At 51.1% G+C, this 16,460-nt stretch overlaps 1 protein-coding gene across 1 annotated transcript in view; it reads left to right on the plus strand.

Annotated features, from left to right (window-relative positions):
* IGSF21 (immunoglobin superfamily member 21) overlaps nucleotides 1–16,460 on the plus strand; it is a 249,825-nt gene that overhangs the window by 218,227 nt on the left and 15,138 nt on the right. The gene's annotated exons all lie outside the window — the stretch shown is intronic.

Raw genomic sequence — 16,460 nt, forward strand, 5'->3', positions numbered from 1 at the left:
AATGGGTACAGCCACAGTGGAAAACAGTGAGACCAGATTCTGGAACTCCAGTCTCTGAACTCCCAGCCCAGTTCTCCTCTCTAAAAGAGGAGCACATTCCCAGGACCAATAATTGGAGTGTTGAGGACTCCTCTTGACTTGGGCAGGAGAAATGTCTCTGGTTCCAAGTAGGACGGGGAGATGTGAGGGTTGAGGGCAGACCCTGCATCCCTCAAAGCCCTGCTGCTTCTCCCCAGGCCTGAGCAGAGCAGGAGAAGCACAGACCTGCCTCTCTGTAGGATGCCAGTGGGAAAGTGGGTTTCAGTTGGTAGAATTCAAAGCCTGCCTGTGGGGCAGGACAGCGGTGGGGGCCTGGGAGGCTGTCTGCAGGACCAGCGCACAGCTGGTGTAAATGGTGGTCCAGGGAGCAGGTTAGTCGTTGGAGGGAGACGGCTGGTCTGAGAATCCCTGGGGGTCCCCAGGCAGGGTAGCTGGGAGGCAAGATTCAGAGCCACCGCTAGAGCCCTCTCCGTAGCCCAGGACGCCTGCTGGGTGAGAAATGATCAACTCATTCCCTTGTCTCGCAGCAGGAGAGGATGAGCCACCTGCTGGGCTTGAACCGGCCCCAGGAGATTGCAGTGGCCACGGGCAAGGAGGCAAGGACGGGTTGGGATCCTGGCCAGAGCTGCAGAGGAGTCCTGGGGCGCTGAGGGGAAGAGGATGCAAACCCAAATCTCCACCTCCCACCCCAGAAGTCCCCAGGGTCCTGAAGACCAGACCTGGGCCTTTTGTCCCCCAGGCAAACATCTGGGTACCTCCAAGCCCTCTCCCCTCCCCTATCAGCCTTCCCACCCACCCTGGGTGAGTGACAGTAAATGCCCGTGGTCCTCCAAACTGGGAACAGACAGCTGGGTAAAACCCCAGTTGAAGAACTACACCTCTGTTCAGTAGATGGACTAGAAACAGCATTTACTTCCTTAGAGAATTGATGGGTGTTTAAGGGTATAGGCCTTGGATTCAGCCATGAATTTGAAACCCAGCTCTGCAACTACGAGTAATAAAAGCAGGAAACACTTATTGAGCATTTACTACACACTAGGCTCAGCCCTGCTTTACACCTGTTAACAGATTTAATTGTCAGAGCAGACCTTTCAGGTAGGGTCTTCGGTTACTTTCCCCGTTTTACAGGTGTGAAAATGGAGAGGTTAAAAATGTCACCTGAGGGCACAGGTCCAGCAAGGCTAGAAATGGGATTCAAACCCAGGCAGGCTGGCTCCAGAAGCAGTGGTTAGAGGCCTAACCACTGCGCTACACTGACAGGCTATTTAATCTCCTTGAACCTCAGTTTTCCTATCTGCTAAATGGGAGCTGCAGTAGCATCTCCCCTGTTGAGGCATGAAATGTAAAGGTTTATGTCCCAAGCTCACACTGGGCACTCATGAAAAGAGTAGTGGTTCTTACTTCTCACCCATTTTGCCCTAACCTTCACCCTGGAAATGTCAGTAGGGCCAGGGGATAGGGTCAGAGCTGCAGGAAGTGACATCAGCCCAGTGGGAGCCTTATAAACCAGGCAGTGACAGCTGTGGCCTCCTACCCTGGGCCCTGGAGGAGGAGATCAGGAAGGGACCGACCCAGCAGCCCCGAGTCCAATCCCATCCCTCCACAGTCTTACTGTGACTTATCCTCTCCCAGCCTCAGTTTCCTCAACTAGAAACTGGGGGTCATGAAGGTTCCTACTTCATAGCGTTGTTGTGGGAACTAAAGATCGTGCTCAGCCTGGCCTGCCGGCAGGTTCTGAAAGCAGGGAGGGCAGTTAGGAGGGGAGAGATGGTAAGAGCCAGCCCAGGGTTCAGTCAGGACAGGCTGAACATGTGAGGCCTTTCCAGACAGAAGCCACAGGGCGTGGGGACCAACTGGAAAGATGGGGGCAGATGTGGAGGACATGGCAGGACCTGGCACAGGTTGGAGATGTTCCCCTGAGAAGGTACCAATGAAACCACGTGACCTCACTCCGCAGACGGCGACTGCAGGAAATGGGCCGCTGGAGTGAAGAGGCCAGGGCTGCAGTCCTCAGGACCTCTGCAGACCTCCTCCCCACCAGTCGGAGCTTCTAGATGGGCATCAGGGGCCAGAGGCAGCTGGCTGGGCTTGGCTGCCAGAGGCGGGGCTGGAGCCCAGAGGACTGAGGCCAGGGTGGCCAGGGTCTTCCAGGGTGGACATAAAGCCTGTTTGGAGACTGAGCACTGCTGTCTTGAGTGCCTGGACCTGGCCGGGGACCTGGAGGAAAGGTGCTCACTCTGCCCACCTGCCCGCCCACGGGTCCTCAGCCAGCTGAGGTCACTGGCTGAGAGCTCATTCAGAGAGGGGCCAAACAGATGGGTTTGGGGCTCAGAGGAGCTCTTTGCAGCTAACTGGGTCATCTATCAAGGACGGTCACTTCCCAGCTTCAGCCTCAAAGGCCAGAGCCTGCTGACCGCCTCCTGGACAGGCTTCTAGAGTCTTCTGTCCCTGCCTCTCTGAACACAGCGCCGCAAAGGAGGAGTGCCCTTGACTGAAGCCCACTGTGTGCTCAGCGACAGGCCCAGCACAGTCCATTAGCTCACTAGTCCTCCCTCTCGTCTACCCACTCCTCGGCAGGCCCTATGCTGCCTCAGTTACGGGGGCAAACTACAGACGGCTCAGAGAGGGCAGAGAACTTGCCCGATGTCCCACAGCAGTGAGTGGGCTGGGCTTTGAGCTCAGGTCTGCTGAAAGCCAGAGCCCCCGATTTTTCCACTACACAAGGCTGCCAGGAAGATAGAGGGACATGGCGCCTCTCTGAGTGTGGGCAGCCATTTGGGCCTCGGCCAGACACCAAGGCTCCTCTCAATAGGGGCAGCATATGGAATATTTGGGCTGCACTGTCAGCTGCTCCTCCTAGCTGTCTGGAAAGTCAGCAAGATCAGTGTCCCCATTTTACAGCAGAGAACACTGAGTCTGCTAATAAAGGGAAGCCTAGAATAGGAAACTGAATGTTCTCTGATTACCACTCTGCCTCCATGGGGACCTGAGTCCCTGAGCTGGGGATGGAAACAGGGCCTTTGAAGCACATCCACTCAAAGGGCTTGATTTGGAAAGCTATGTAACCCCTCTGACCCGTGATCATGGCTGGAAGGTGCAACGCTTAGTCAAGCAGCATATGCACTGTTTTGTGCATCTTTTCCCTGGGGCCACAGAGCTGACATCACCAGCTCTTCTCTGAGGGAAACAGACAGACCATTTGCTTATTCATTCATCACACTTACAAGTCCTTGTTTCAACTAATATTTATAAGCCCCTATTATGTGCCTGCCATGGGGGAAGGACCGAGAGAGACCCATCTTAATATTAGTGGTGAATTGTCTAGTTACAGGGGGCCAACCACTGCTCTAAGCACTTTAAATGTATTAATCAATTTACTCCTCACAACCCTAGGAGGTAGGTACTTACTCATTTTAATAAATGAGGAAACTGAGGCCCAGAGAGGTTAAGTAATTCACCCAAGGTCACACAGCGAGTGAGTGGCAGAGCTTGTTTTCAAACCCAGGCCACCTGGCTAAGGAGCCACTTTACAGCCTCTCATGGAATGGCCTGTCATGCCCTCCTGAGCTGAGCTAGAAATTCATCTGCTCCCTGGAATTTTCCAAGCAGGTGGCTACAGTCCCCCAAGGCTCTCACCAACTCCCTGGACCTTCTGTATCTCACAGACCAGGGCTCGCCTCTCGTTCCAGGGTTGCCTCTCTCCACCTACTATCCACCCATCTCGGCTCCAGCCTCCCGACCCCACCAGAGCGGGCCTGCAGGTGCATCGTTAAACCGTGACAAGTGTTAGGTCCATGCGATACTTTATCCTTTCCACCACTGGGAGCTGGATTTAGTGTCTCTGGCAGAGGGTAAACTTCCCCTCCCTGGGACAGGCCCCTTAATTACAAGGGATATGTGGCCACCGAAACGTCGTGCCTCAGGCCCAGTGATTTAAGGAACAGGCACAAGGCTAAAGTTACAGGTGTTAACAGAGCTGTATCAGGAGCTGGAAGAGCAGGGATGGGGCGGCTGTGGGAGGTGGTGAGCCGGTCCCTGGAAGAGCGTCTGCTGCCTATAGCCACTCCTGGGGAAAGGGAAGTAATCCCACCGCCTCACGTACAGAAGGGGAAACAGACCAGGACCACGTTCCCAGTATAGATGGTGATGGGGTCAGCACTGCTGTCTCTGCTGCCAGCCTGCAGTGAGCCCTGGACTCAGTCTCCCCATCTGTACACAAGGAGGCAGGACTACCTTGCTCACTGCCTAGGAGTGATAATCTTCATAACAGGTAATCTTAATAACAAAAGCTAACACTGACAGAGTGCTTGTTATGTTCCAGGCATGGTACTAAGTTCTTTATGAGTGTTCTCTTGTTTAATTCTCAGCTGGTGAGACAATGATCATGGTTATTCCCATTTTACAGAAGAGGAAACTGAGGCTCAGAGGGATGAAGCAACTGGCCCAAGATTGCATGGCTAACAAGTGACCAAATGGAGATTCTCAGCCCCTCTCTCTGAATCCAGACCCTGACCTGTATGCTCCGGGGATAATGAGGGGGATATAAGACCCAGTGTCTGCCCTGAAGGAGTCCCTGAATAATGGGGAGATAAATAAGGGCACAGGTTTCTAGAATTCCAGCAGATGGAAAATAAGAACGATGCGGGAAGACTAGGGTGCAAGGTGAGGGATGTGGGAGCTCCCAGGACGGAGGCTCTCCCCCAGGGACTGGCATCAGGAAGGCTTCATGGAGGAGGTGGCATAGAGCTGGGCCAAGTAGCCTGGGGCAGACAGGACAGGAGGCATTGCAGGCAGAAGGAGCCCTGTAAGCAAGGTGTGGGAACAGGAAAGCATGGCAGGTAGAGAGCACTCCTGTGTGGCGGGACCCCAAGGCACAGGAAGGAGCAGGTAGTAAGAAACGATATTAATAACAGCAACAATAACGACAACGGCTGACATCTATTCAGTGCTTATGGGGTGCCAGGCCAGGGTCTAAAGGTCTAAATACTTTATACAATGCTCACAAGAACCCTACCAAGTAGATACTGAGGAAAACAGGCACAGAGTGGGTAAGTGACTTGCCAAGGTCACCCAGCTAACAGTTGGCAGAGCCAGGATGTGAACTTGGACAGGCTGGCTCCTGAGCCCATAGAAGGCCAACTGCTGTGCTCCAGGTGGGAGCAGGGGAGGTGAGGTAAGAGCCTCCTGGGAAAGTACTTCTCTCGTGCCAAGCTGCTGGGGGTCCTGCATGCCCTCTGTCCACCGGGCTTGGTCACAGGCAGAGAGGAAAAGTGAGGGGCCCTGAATCCAGTGACGTCTGTCCAGGGTTGCCATGGGAGCCAGGATGGGCCTGGGAAACATCCCGTGGCAGCCGGGGGACTTGGGAGCAGTTGTGAGGGTCGAGAGTGTATTCACTGCGGAACTCTGGTGCCAGGCATGCCTCCCAGCTGGTTTTCCCGTGGATCCCAGGCCCATCAGAGCAGAGACCCCAATGCCTGAGGCTCCCCATCAGGAAGAGCCTGGGCCCTTCTCTGCTGAGCGGTCCTGCTGTCTGACAGCTGGTTAGGACGGTTTTCCTCTTCTCTAACATTGAACCCTCTGCTGCCCCCTCTGGACCTCCCACATAGAGCCATAGGCTTTTTGAACTGGAGGAGGATTTTAGGACCCACCTAGGCCAGCCCCCCTCACCAGACCACAGAGGAAACCAATGCCTGGAGAGACACCCCACAGAAGGCGAGAAGCAGGGCCAGGCTGAGGGCTTAAGCCAGACATGGGTTCAAGTCCTAGCCTTGGTCCTTATTGGCTGAGTAGCCACGGACCAATGCATTTGAAACCTCAGTTTCTGCCTCTGTAAAATGGAGACAATAATTCCTACTTCTAGGTTCTGTAAGGCTCTAATGCATTAAAGCATTTAGCATGGAACCTGCCTCAGAGTGACCAGTAAGCAGAAGTGATGGTCAAGGGCCCTCCCCACCCTTCACCCAACCTGCTGTGTGCTGGGGACCCCATGGACCCCAGACTTAGGGTGCAGAGGAGGATACTCACTGAGCAAATCCAGCCCCCCCCCCAGTCACCCCCTCAAACATCAGCTCAGCCCATGCTGGCTGAGATCTGCTCTGTGCTGCCCTTAGCTGGGGCCCTGGTCAGCAGGATGACCCAATGTCCTTACCTGAGCAAGCTCCCAGGCCAGTGGCCAGAGTGAGTGGTGTCGGCAAAGTCCAGCCACTGTTCAGGCCAGGGATGGAGGTTACTGTTCATGAATATGATGGCCAGTAGGTACAGGGACTTACCAGTACCAGGCATGCTGCAAAGCGTGCCACAAACATGAACCCTACACAATAGGTACTGTTGTGATGCCCATTTTACAGATGAGAGAACTGAGGCCAGAGCGGACCTGGTGAGGGATGAGGTTAGAGAGGTCAGAGGTGAGACAGGTGGCCAAGGCCTCAGCACATGGGCCATGGAAAGACCAGGGGGAGAGATCATGAGGGCTGGATCTCTGAGACTCCCCCACCCCCAAATCAAGCCCTACCGCCCTAGCCAGGAGTTGGATCCCATGAGGAATGAGCTTGGCTCTGCCTCGCCCTGCTCTTGAAAAAGACACAATCCAATAGATGTGTGATAAAGCCAGTAGAGTTAAATGTTCATCGATGAAGCTGGGTAATGGATTCATGAGTGTTCATTGTACACTTATTTGAGCTTTTTGATAGGGTTGAATATTTTCATAGTAAAATGTCAAGGAGGAAAGAAATACACAATCCTTTTCCCACAAAACGCCCCTTCTCCACGGCTCTTCCCTTCCCCGCTACCCCCTACTTGCCTCCCCTGGAAATTGCTTTGTGAGAAGTGAGCAGCCAGAATGATTTACTTGCCCTCTGACTCAGGAAATCAATCCTAAAATGCTGATGGGACAGGAACGACTATGGTTGCAGAGCCCTATGGGAAGGGAGGGCTCTGAGCTGGGGGATTGGGGCTTTGGGAGGTTCTGCTGGGAGGTTGGTGGGAGTATGCCCAGCCAAGTACTTCAGTCCTCACAGGCACCCGCAGGCACCAGTGTCACCCTTGTCCTATGCGGGAGGCCCAGGAAGCTAGCACCTGCCTAAGGGACACATTGCCGGTGAGCAGAAAGCCTGTGACCTGGGAGCCAGGTGCCCCAGGGGCTGGGTGGGGAAGGCCAGGGGTGAGCTGTCTTCTAAGCCCCAGAACACCAGGACCCGATGCTTGAGGGGGACACAGTTCTGCTGGAAGGGACAGAGGTTGTCCAGGGTTGGGGAAGAGGGCGTGAGACCCACCCAGAACCTCCAGGCTCCAGTCCGTTGTTCTCAGGGGCTTGGGAGGGGGGCGGGGGGTTAATAGAGTAGCCTGAACTTGAAGTTGAACTTGAGCAGGAGAAACTTGAGCTGAGTGTCACTGCCCCTGGCCAGATCTCAAATGTGCTTGCCCACTTGCCAGGGCCTAAGCTTCCGCAGGCTTCTGGAGAATTCTTTGATAAAGCTAAAACGATGGCACCTGGTGAAATCGCCCATGCGTATAATATATACCTCTGGGATACATTGAAAACATCCCCCAAAGAGCCAGCCTTGCTGCTATTTAAAATGGGTTCGTGTCACGCCCCATAGATTTCATCTCTGCGCAAATGGCACTTATCGTGGGCCTGAACACATTCACTCAATTGCCACATAAACTACAGTGGCGTTGCAGGGCTGGGGCAGTCACACGCGGTAGCCGCAGACAGGCTGCTGGAGAGGCTGCCTCCAGATGGTGAAGCCGATGTGTGGGGAGGGTCCACCTGGGGCTGGCAGCCTAGGAGACCAATCAGAAGACCTGGAACGTGGACAAGCAGCCAATCAGAGCACAAGCAGAAAGTTGCTCCACTTGTAGGGGCAGGTAGTTTGGGGATTTGAGGTCCTTTGACCCCGTCAGTGCATACAGCCGGAAAGCCTCCAGGGATCTCTCCCTGTGCCCTGTCTGCCCAGGCTGGGAGAAGCCAGATTGAGGCTCTCCAACTCCCCTGAGCCTTGTCCTCCCAGTCGGTAATAATTTTCACAACTGTTACCAAGCGCCCACTACGGACCTAATCGGTAGTGCACATAACACTACCTTGGAGTGGGTCTTGTTGTCCCTGCGAGAAGACTGAAGCTTAAGAAGGTCAAGACAGTAATTCCCCTATGGAACTTACATTAGAACCTCCTGGAAGGCTTGTTAAAACGTGGGTGGCTGGACTCCCACCCCCAGATTTCTGATTCAGCAGGTCTGGAATTGGGCTCAAGAATTTACATCTCTAACAAGTTCTGAAGCTTCTGGCCCCGGGGAACACACTTTGAGAACTTCCAGCTTAAAGCCATAGGTACAAAATAGCACTAGCATGCAAGTTCAGACCCAACATCAAGACCTATGGCCTGGCCTCCCCACTACCCTTTTGTGTGTGTGTGTCTGTGTGTATGCGTATGTGTGTTTATGTGTCTCTGTGTGGTGTGTGCACTTATACATATGTATGTGTTTATGTGTGTGTGTGTCTGTATCTGTGTGTGTTTGTGTATGCATATATATGTGTGTGTGTCTGTGTGTATGCGTATGTGTTTATGTGTCTCTGTGTGTGTGCGTATGCATATGTGTATATTTGTGTGTGTCTGTGTCTGTGTGTGTTTATGTGTCTGTGTCTGTGTGTGCATATGTTACGTGTGTGTGTGTCTGTGTGTGCGCACAGGAGCTCGTAGGATTTTATTTCTGCATCAGCAGTAACCCGAGCTGCATCCTGCTCAGCCCAGCCTCACAGATTCACCACTTCCCACGCTGCACCACCCGCCTCCCACTCCCCTGCTCCCCCCAGAGCAGCCAGCCAGGGCCTCCAGTTGGGCTTGTTAATTTTTTCTCCTACCACTTGGAAAGCACAACAGCTGTCAGGGGATGGGCGAGCCAGGTGAACAGGTGAACGGGGCTGCCAGCCAGCTCTCCTCGGAGAGGAAGGCGGGGTGGCTGGGCTACGCCCGCAGCCACTGGGTACCCTTGTGACCCCATTCCACTCAGAAGGGCCCCCGTCTCCAGGCAGGGAGGGTCTGGGCAGTGGCCACCGACACTGGCAATGACCTGGACCCCAGATTCCCACCCCTCGCCGGTGCATCAGCACGCGGGCTTCCACTCGCTTTCAAGGTTGGGGGTTGTGATTTGGCTCAGCAGATGCCACATAAAAGGGCCCCATTGCAGCTCATATACGTACAGACACTGCGTTTATCTCTGCTGTCACTGATGGCGGCTCCATTTGGGGGCTTTTTGTCAGTATTTTTCCCCTTGGCTGCCGTCACTACTCAGTTCAATATTTAATTTTCCCGTAAACCAAAGAGTTGTGCTTTTCCTTCTCTCTTTTTCTTGCTGGAGTCCCCCTTCTGCTGGTGGGCTGTTGCTTCCTCAGGCTTTTGCTGGGAGAGAGGGGCGTGGACATGGCTAAGATTTCAGCCCTTCCAAATTGGACAGGGATGGGAGGGCAGGACACTTAAGTCCCTCCTCCCAGCTCATTCATGTGACAAATGTTTATTGAGCAAATCCTTGTGTGTCAGGCCCTTGGATGTAGCAGTAGACAGAAGAGTTCCTGTCTTCATGGTGCTTACATACTAGTGGGGTGTGTTGGAAAAAAAGACAAGTGTGAGAACCAGTATATGAAATAACTATACCTTATGATGAGTTCTATGAAGAAATAACAAGGTGCTGTGACAGAGAATAGAAGAGGCACCTCGCTTAGATTAGGAGGTGGCATTTGAGCTGAGACTTGAAAGATAAGCAGGACCCAGCCTTGCTCAAAGCTGAGCGAAGGACTTCAAGGAAAGGAAAGAGCAGATGCAAAGGCCCTGGGGTTGAAACAAGCTTAGGGTGTTTATAGACCAAAAAATCTCCGTATATTTGGAGCATGGTGTTGGGGGGAGGGTCGAGACAAGGCTAGAGGTGGTGGCAGGGCCCATGGCATGGCAAGGTCTTTCGGGATTCCTTCCACAGGCTGTGTGCTTGTCTGTACTAGAAGTGGAAGAAGGAAAAAAGCAAACAGGAATTGAAATTGAATCCCTGCGTGGCAGGCTTGCACTAGCTCTGAGGTTAAAGAAAGACAAAGCTCCAGCCTTCAGAAAGCACACAGCCTAATGGAGAAACAGACGTGGGCCCGGGACAGAATGACAAGCACCTATGGGTATGACAAGAACAGGATGCTCCAGGAATGCAGAGGATGAGCCCTAACCCAGTCTGGCGAAGTGCTGGAAGGCTGCCTGGAAGAGGCAACAGTTAAGGGCAGACCTGAAGGATGAAGCCGAATTAACCAGCAGAAGGACTAGTATGTCCGGGGCACAGAGGAGGTGAGCAAGGAGAGGAAGGAACCTGGGGCATTTCAGTGTGGCTGGAGCAGAGAAGGCTTCCTGGAAGAGATGCTGTTTTGAGTAGCATCTTAAAGAAGCAGAGAGAGACTGGTAGAGAGGATGGGAAAGACACAGAGATGTGGGACTGAAAGAAAGAAAGAAAGAAAGAAAGAAAGAAAGAAAGGGAGAGAGAAAGAAAGAGAAAGAAAGAAAGAAAGAAAGGAAGGAAGGAAAGAAAGAAAAATTAAAATAGGAAGCATGGAGGAATATTTATATTCATGAACACTTTATACTGAGGGTGGTTTTCTTTCTTTTTTAAAATATGGTATAATGACTGGTAGCTGATTGAAACAGAAGGCAGTCAATAGAGCAGGCATGCTGAGAGGAAAGAATGGATTTTTGCAAATAATGTAATTTTGAACTTGTCTTTTCCCTCCCCCACTCCTCCCCAAAATCTAATTGATTACCGCCCTTTGATAAATGACACCCAGAACAGGAGTGTGCTAAGACCAATTTAGCACAAGTTACCCAAGGAAAAGGAGAGATGATCCCTTCCTCCAGACAGTGGCCACCCCCGAGAGGAAGAAGAACTTTCCCTCTATGTCCCTCCCAGCCCAGGGAGCAGTGAGAGCAATTGAAGAGGTAATATAAATAATCCCTTTCTACTTCACCATCCTTGTAGAAGGTTTATGTCCATATTCTCACTTGCCTCTTCTCTCAAAATCTTGGAAGCTGAAAGTTTGGCAGGATATGTTTTATTGAACCCATTTTATAGATGGGAAGACTGATGCCCGTGTGGGTCAGTTGATTTGCCCAAGGTCCCATGGGATGTTGGTAACAGAGCCTGGGCTGGAACCTTGGCCTGACTCTATTTGAGCTGGTTCCCTGGGAGGAGTTGGGGGGAGCCTCATGGTGGGGAGAGAATTTAACTCTAGTAGATACAGTTAGACCCAGATCTGCTGGGGTTTATATCACAACAGGTTTGTGTTCCTGAATTGCAAAAGCCAAAGGATAATTTACAGAGCTAAGAGCCATCACATTATCTGCAAAGTGAGTTATGATGACAGAAACAAAGTTCTGCTTTCAAGAGAAAAACGCAATATTTCAGAGTTAATTTCATAAAACCGATCACCCAACCATTGCCTCACTGAGTCGATGTTAACAGTAGAGCCTAAAATAACTGATTCCTGCCCCCTCCTCAATGGCCTGGAACAGAGGCGTGCTGTGCTCTGTGGCCGTGTCAGATGTGAAGCCGCTTTACCTTCCCGGGTGCTGGACAAAATCAGTCGAAGAAACTTCTAGCAGCAATTCTCTCTGCTTAAGGCAAAGTCAAAAATAAACTGGGGGGCTTCCCTGGTGGTGCAGTGGTTAAGAATCCTCCTGCCAATGCAGGGGATGCGGGTTTGAGCCCTGGTCCGGGAGGATCCCAGATGCCACGGAGCAACTAAGCCCATGCGCCACAACTACTGAGCCTGCGGTCTAGAGCCCGCAAGCCAAAACTACTGAGCCCATGTGCTGCAACTGCTGAAGCCCGTGCGCCTGGATCCCATGCTCCGCAGCAAGAGAAGCCACTACAATGAGAAGCCCGCGCACCGCAACAAAGAGTAGCCCCCTCTCGCCGCAACCAGAGAAAGCCCACGCGCAGCAGCAGAGACCCAATGCAGCCAAAATTTTTAAAAAAGAAAAAAAGAAAAGAAAAATAAACTGGGAAGTCCACTGGCTTGACTTGGGGGCAGTGGATTCAGGGGAGTTTTACGGCAGTGGCCTCTGTTTGACCATGATGGTGAACTTGTAGAACTGAAGGGCTCTTCCTAATGCACAGGGCTGGGGTTACACAAGTACCGTGGTATGTCCACGAGCGGTTTGTAAATTCTGAAGCTCTGCCTTTGTCTAGGGTCTTACTGCTATGACTACTACTATTTCTCCCTTGCCCAGGCCAAATATGCCTGCCCAGTGTCTGTGAGGAGGGTCCTTTCAGGTACATGGTACCCACCCTCGCCCCAGGAGAGCATTGCACTAGCACGGACATCCCTGAAGACACACTCTCAGAGTCCATAGGAATGAGGCACTTATGTTGGGTGCATTGGGTACTGCTTCAGAAGAGTGGGGAGAAATTGGTGATCTAGCGGTCTTTGTTAATGATTTTTTTGCCATTATATGCCACCTGGATCATAGCCAGGTGGCCTTGCTCTATACTGCTCATTCTGTAGTCCAGCTTTGAATTTGGGATTATTCTTGTCCAGGACCTTTATATCCATGACTGCAGCCGGCCATCTGTCTTTGACTGGATACTGCTTCTGGGGCCACGGGATCTATTCCAGGCATAGAGTCATAAGGGGGCTTTGACCTTGGTCAGAGATTGTAGCAGGGATGGGGATGATGAGAATGGAGATGGGGTTGGTCTTGGAGGAGGGATGGGATGGAGACAGATATGAGGATTGAGTTGGGAATGGGGATAGAGATGGAGTAGATTTAGGGATGGGGAAGGGAATAGAAGTGGGAATAGGAATGGAAAAGGGAATGGGGATGGAGGTGGAGAAGAAAAAGGATGGAGATGGGTATGGATGTGGGGATACAGGTGAGAATGGGACTGGAAAAGGAGGGAGAGATGGAGGTAGAGAAGAAGATGGGCACGGGGAAGACTGAGAGTAAGGGAAGGTGCTAGACCACGAGCCTAAGAAACAGCAGTTTGTGGGGGAAAGAGTGCTGTACGTAGTCAACGGAAGGGAAGAGAGGAGGAAGGGGGAGAGGATGACGTGTGGAGTGAAGCATCCTGAGGCAGCCAAGGACTCCCGGGTGTAGACAGCTCCCTGACCACCAGCACTCAGAGCCCTCCGGTGGGCAACAGGGGGCGAGATGCAGAGTGACATTTTCCTAGGACACAGCAACTGAGGAAAACGTTGATGCAGAGTGTGGGAAGCCTGGGCTGTCCACGCTGATATTAGCAGCTCTGCTGTGTCATGGTCCATACAACTGAAATCCGTTATTGTCTTATGAGCTTGATTAACTGTACATATTGCTAACACCTGCTCAGAAATGTAACGAGGGACAAGAACACAGCTCCCAATCAGGGTCTGTGTGGGTAGTGTGCGTGACTTGGGTGCAGATCTCCAGAATGGAGATGTGTGTGTGTGTGTGTGTGTGTGTTGGGGGAGGCACTCGTGCTGTACAAAGAACCCTGGTCAGGATTTGGAAGGCCTGGGTGCCAGTCCAGACACTGCCGCTGACTGACAGTGTGACTGTAGGCAAATCTCTCCCTCTCTCTGACCTCAGTTTGCTTACCTGTAAAATGGAAGGTCTAGACTGGTCCTCTCCAATAGAAATAGATATATATATATTTAATTGTAAGTTTTCTAAAGACCACATTAAGAAAAGGCTTTAAAAAGTTAAAATGAATTGAAATAATATATTTGTTAAATCCAATGTATCCCATGTATTATTTCAGTAAGTAACCAATATAAAAATATTCATGATATACTTCACACGCTTTTAAAAAATTGTCTTCCAGATTCAATGTGTATTTTACACTTACAGCACATATGAACTTGAAAAAGCCACATTTCAAGTGCTTAAGAGCCCCAGAAGTGGGCAGCTACTGTATTAGACAGTGCAGGTCCAGAGCATTTCTTGTCTCCTCACTAAACCGTGAATGCCCCAAAGGCAAAGACGATGATTTATTTTCCCAGACAGTAGCAAGGAGCCTCAAAGAAAGAATGTTAATAAATTCTGCTGATAAATGCATCTGACATGCACTTTCAAAACACTTTCAGGTACTTCTTTATTGAATCCTCACAGGTACTCTATAATTCCACTTTGCAGATAAGGAAACTGAGGTACAGAGCGGCTACATAACTTGCCCAAGGTCACATAGCTGGTAAATGGCACAGCTTGGTCTTTAAACCCTGGGTAGTGTGATTTAGAGCCCATACTCTTAACCATTGTCCTATACTATCTCTTTTATAATAGTGAGACAAATAATATTAATTAAAATTGCTAAACTGTATTGCAGGCTTACTATGTGCTAGGCATCTTGTAAGCATCATCTCATTTATTCCTCAAAGCAATCCTATAAGGAAGGTTCTAGGTGTCTAATTCCTGTTTGCTCAATGAAAGTAAGAAAGAAGGAACGAGGGGTTTTAAATGTGCCCCCTGACTAGCCCTGAGCCTCTAGTACAAGGATCCCCAACCCCCAGGCCGTGGACTGGTACTGGTCCGCTGCCTGTTAAGACCTGGGCCGCACAGCAGGAGGTGAGCGGTGGGCAAGGGAGCAAAGCTTCATCTGTATTTACAGCCGCTCCCCGTCACTCCCCATCACTCGCATTACTACTTGAACCATCCCCCCACCCCGTCCGAGGAAAAATTGGCTTCCACAAAACCAGTCCCTGCTGCCAAAATGGTTGGGGACCGCTGCCTAGGATTCTTGGAGGGTATACTTATCCCTACCCATAAGCCACGGTGAGCAGTGACAGAGAATTATTCTAAGCTCTAATTGGCATGGTCCCTTGATCTTTGGGGCATCTGAGGTAAGTAGAGCCACCCAAGGGAAGCGTTCCTCCAAGGATCTGGATTAAAGGTATCCATGAGAGTTGAGATGTTTCAGGTAAATGAGCATCCCCAGCAGCTAAAATGTGCACTTAGGGCTAAAGGTGCTAATAGGTACAAACTTCTTTCTTCTTTCCAAAGATATGTCAGTGTTCCAGCTTAGTGTCGGTGTTTGAGCCCTGGAGCCAGGGCACTGGGATTCAAATCCAAACTCTGTGAACCCCAGAAAGTCACTTCACCTCTTAAGTTTCCCCATCTGTAAAATGGGCATAAATAAACCCATGTAGACACATGGTGAGGATTAAATGAATTAACACACATTAAGGGCTTAGAACAGCTCCTGGCTCCTGTTGGTCATTGTTGGTTCTTGCTGTGGGATCCAGGCTTTCAGTGAGTTCTAGAAAACTTAGATTGCAGACTGTGACTTGTGGATAATTGAAGTGTTCTGGTGTATTTTTCCCCTCTCGGAATTCCTTACCCCACTTCCCATCTGTTTCCTACCATCTCACACTTAATTACAGTTCTCCACCTATTGTTCTCCCACTGTTTCCCGTTTGTTCTGCTTCCCTTGCGACAGCACATGGTGGCTGCCTGAGTGAATGAATGGTTCATACCTGGCTTCGTTTCGCTAGACCTTAAAATAGAGCTGCCAGGCGTCTGTCGCCCCCACCAGACTGTGAGCTTCTCGACGCGCTGTATCCGTTTCATCACTGGGCGCCTGTGGTGAGCACCTGGCACCATGCCCACACCTAGTAGGTGTCAGGAAATGTTTGTCGGATTTAATTAAACTTAACTTGCAGGAAGGAAAGGCCTACCCCTCTTCATTTTCTCTGTGTCCCCCACTGCACTTGACCTAAGGCTACAAGAAGCCAGAACTGACAGCCTTTCCTAAGCAAAGTTGTAAGCTTCTGGCTCCTGTCCTGCTGATGACAAGGCAGTTGGGGAAATAATCTCAAGAATATAAGACTAGTGAATTCCTAGCACGTGCTAAGCCCTTGCATATCGATTAGCTGGTTCATCCTTCAAATGTGTCTGCCAAGGATTAATCCCACTTAGCAAATCGGGAAACTGAGGCTCACAGTTTTGGTAACTTGCCCAAAGACATGGAGGTGTGGTGACCTCACTGGGACTTGGACCCAGGAGTGCCCGATGGCTCCACATTTGACCTCTCAATAACCCACGGTGCCTGGAGACACCGGCTTTGGCAAACCAGCCAGTAGTGGGCGGTGAGGAGAGCAGAGAGGGGAGCTGGTGGGAAGCGGGACCAACCAAAATAAGCCAACTTTGGGGGGGGAAAAAAAGAAAGAGGGAAGACTCTTGGCTCTAAATATCCCTCCAAGTCATCTACTTCTCCCATTCTGCCCTCATCACGGTCTAAGCGACCCATCTCTCTGGCTTAAACAGCACTCTGTGTTTCCAGTCTCTTCAAAATGCAACTCAGATCATGTCTCTGCTTTTGCTTGAAGCCTTCTTCCTCCTGCTCTCAGGACAAAGAAGAAAAACTCACAACCAGCGGTGGGCTGGTAAACCTGCTCTCTGGGGGCCTGGGGTGGGGACAGGGGA

Source organism: Mesoplodon densirostris, chromosome 2 (assembly GCF_025265405.1).
Source record: "Mesoplodon densirostris isolate mMesDen1 chromosome 2, mMesDen1 primary haplotype, whole genome shotgun sequence".
Classification (NCBI taxonomy): domain Eukaryota; kingdom Metazoa; phylum Chordata; class Mammalia; order Artiodactyla; family Ziphiidae; genus Mesoplodon; species Mesoplodon densirostris.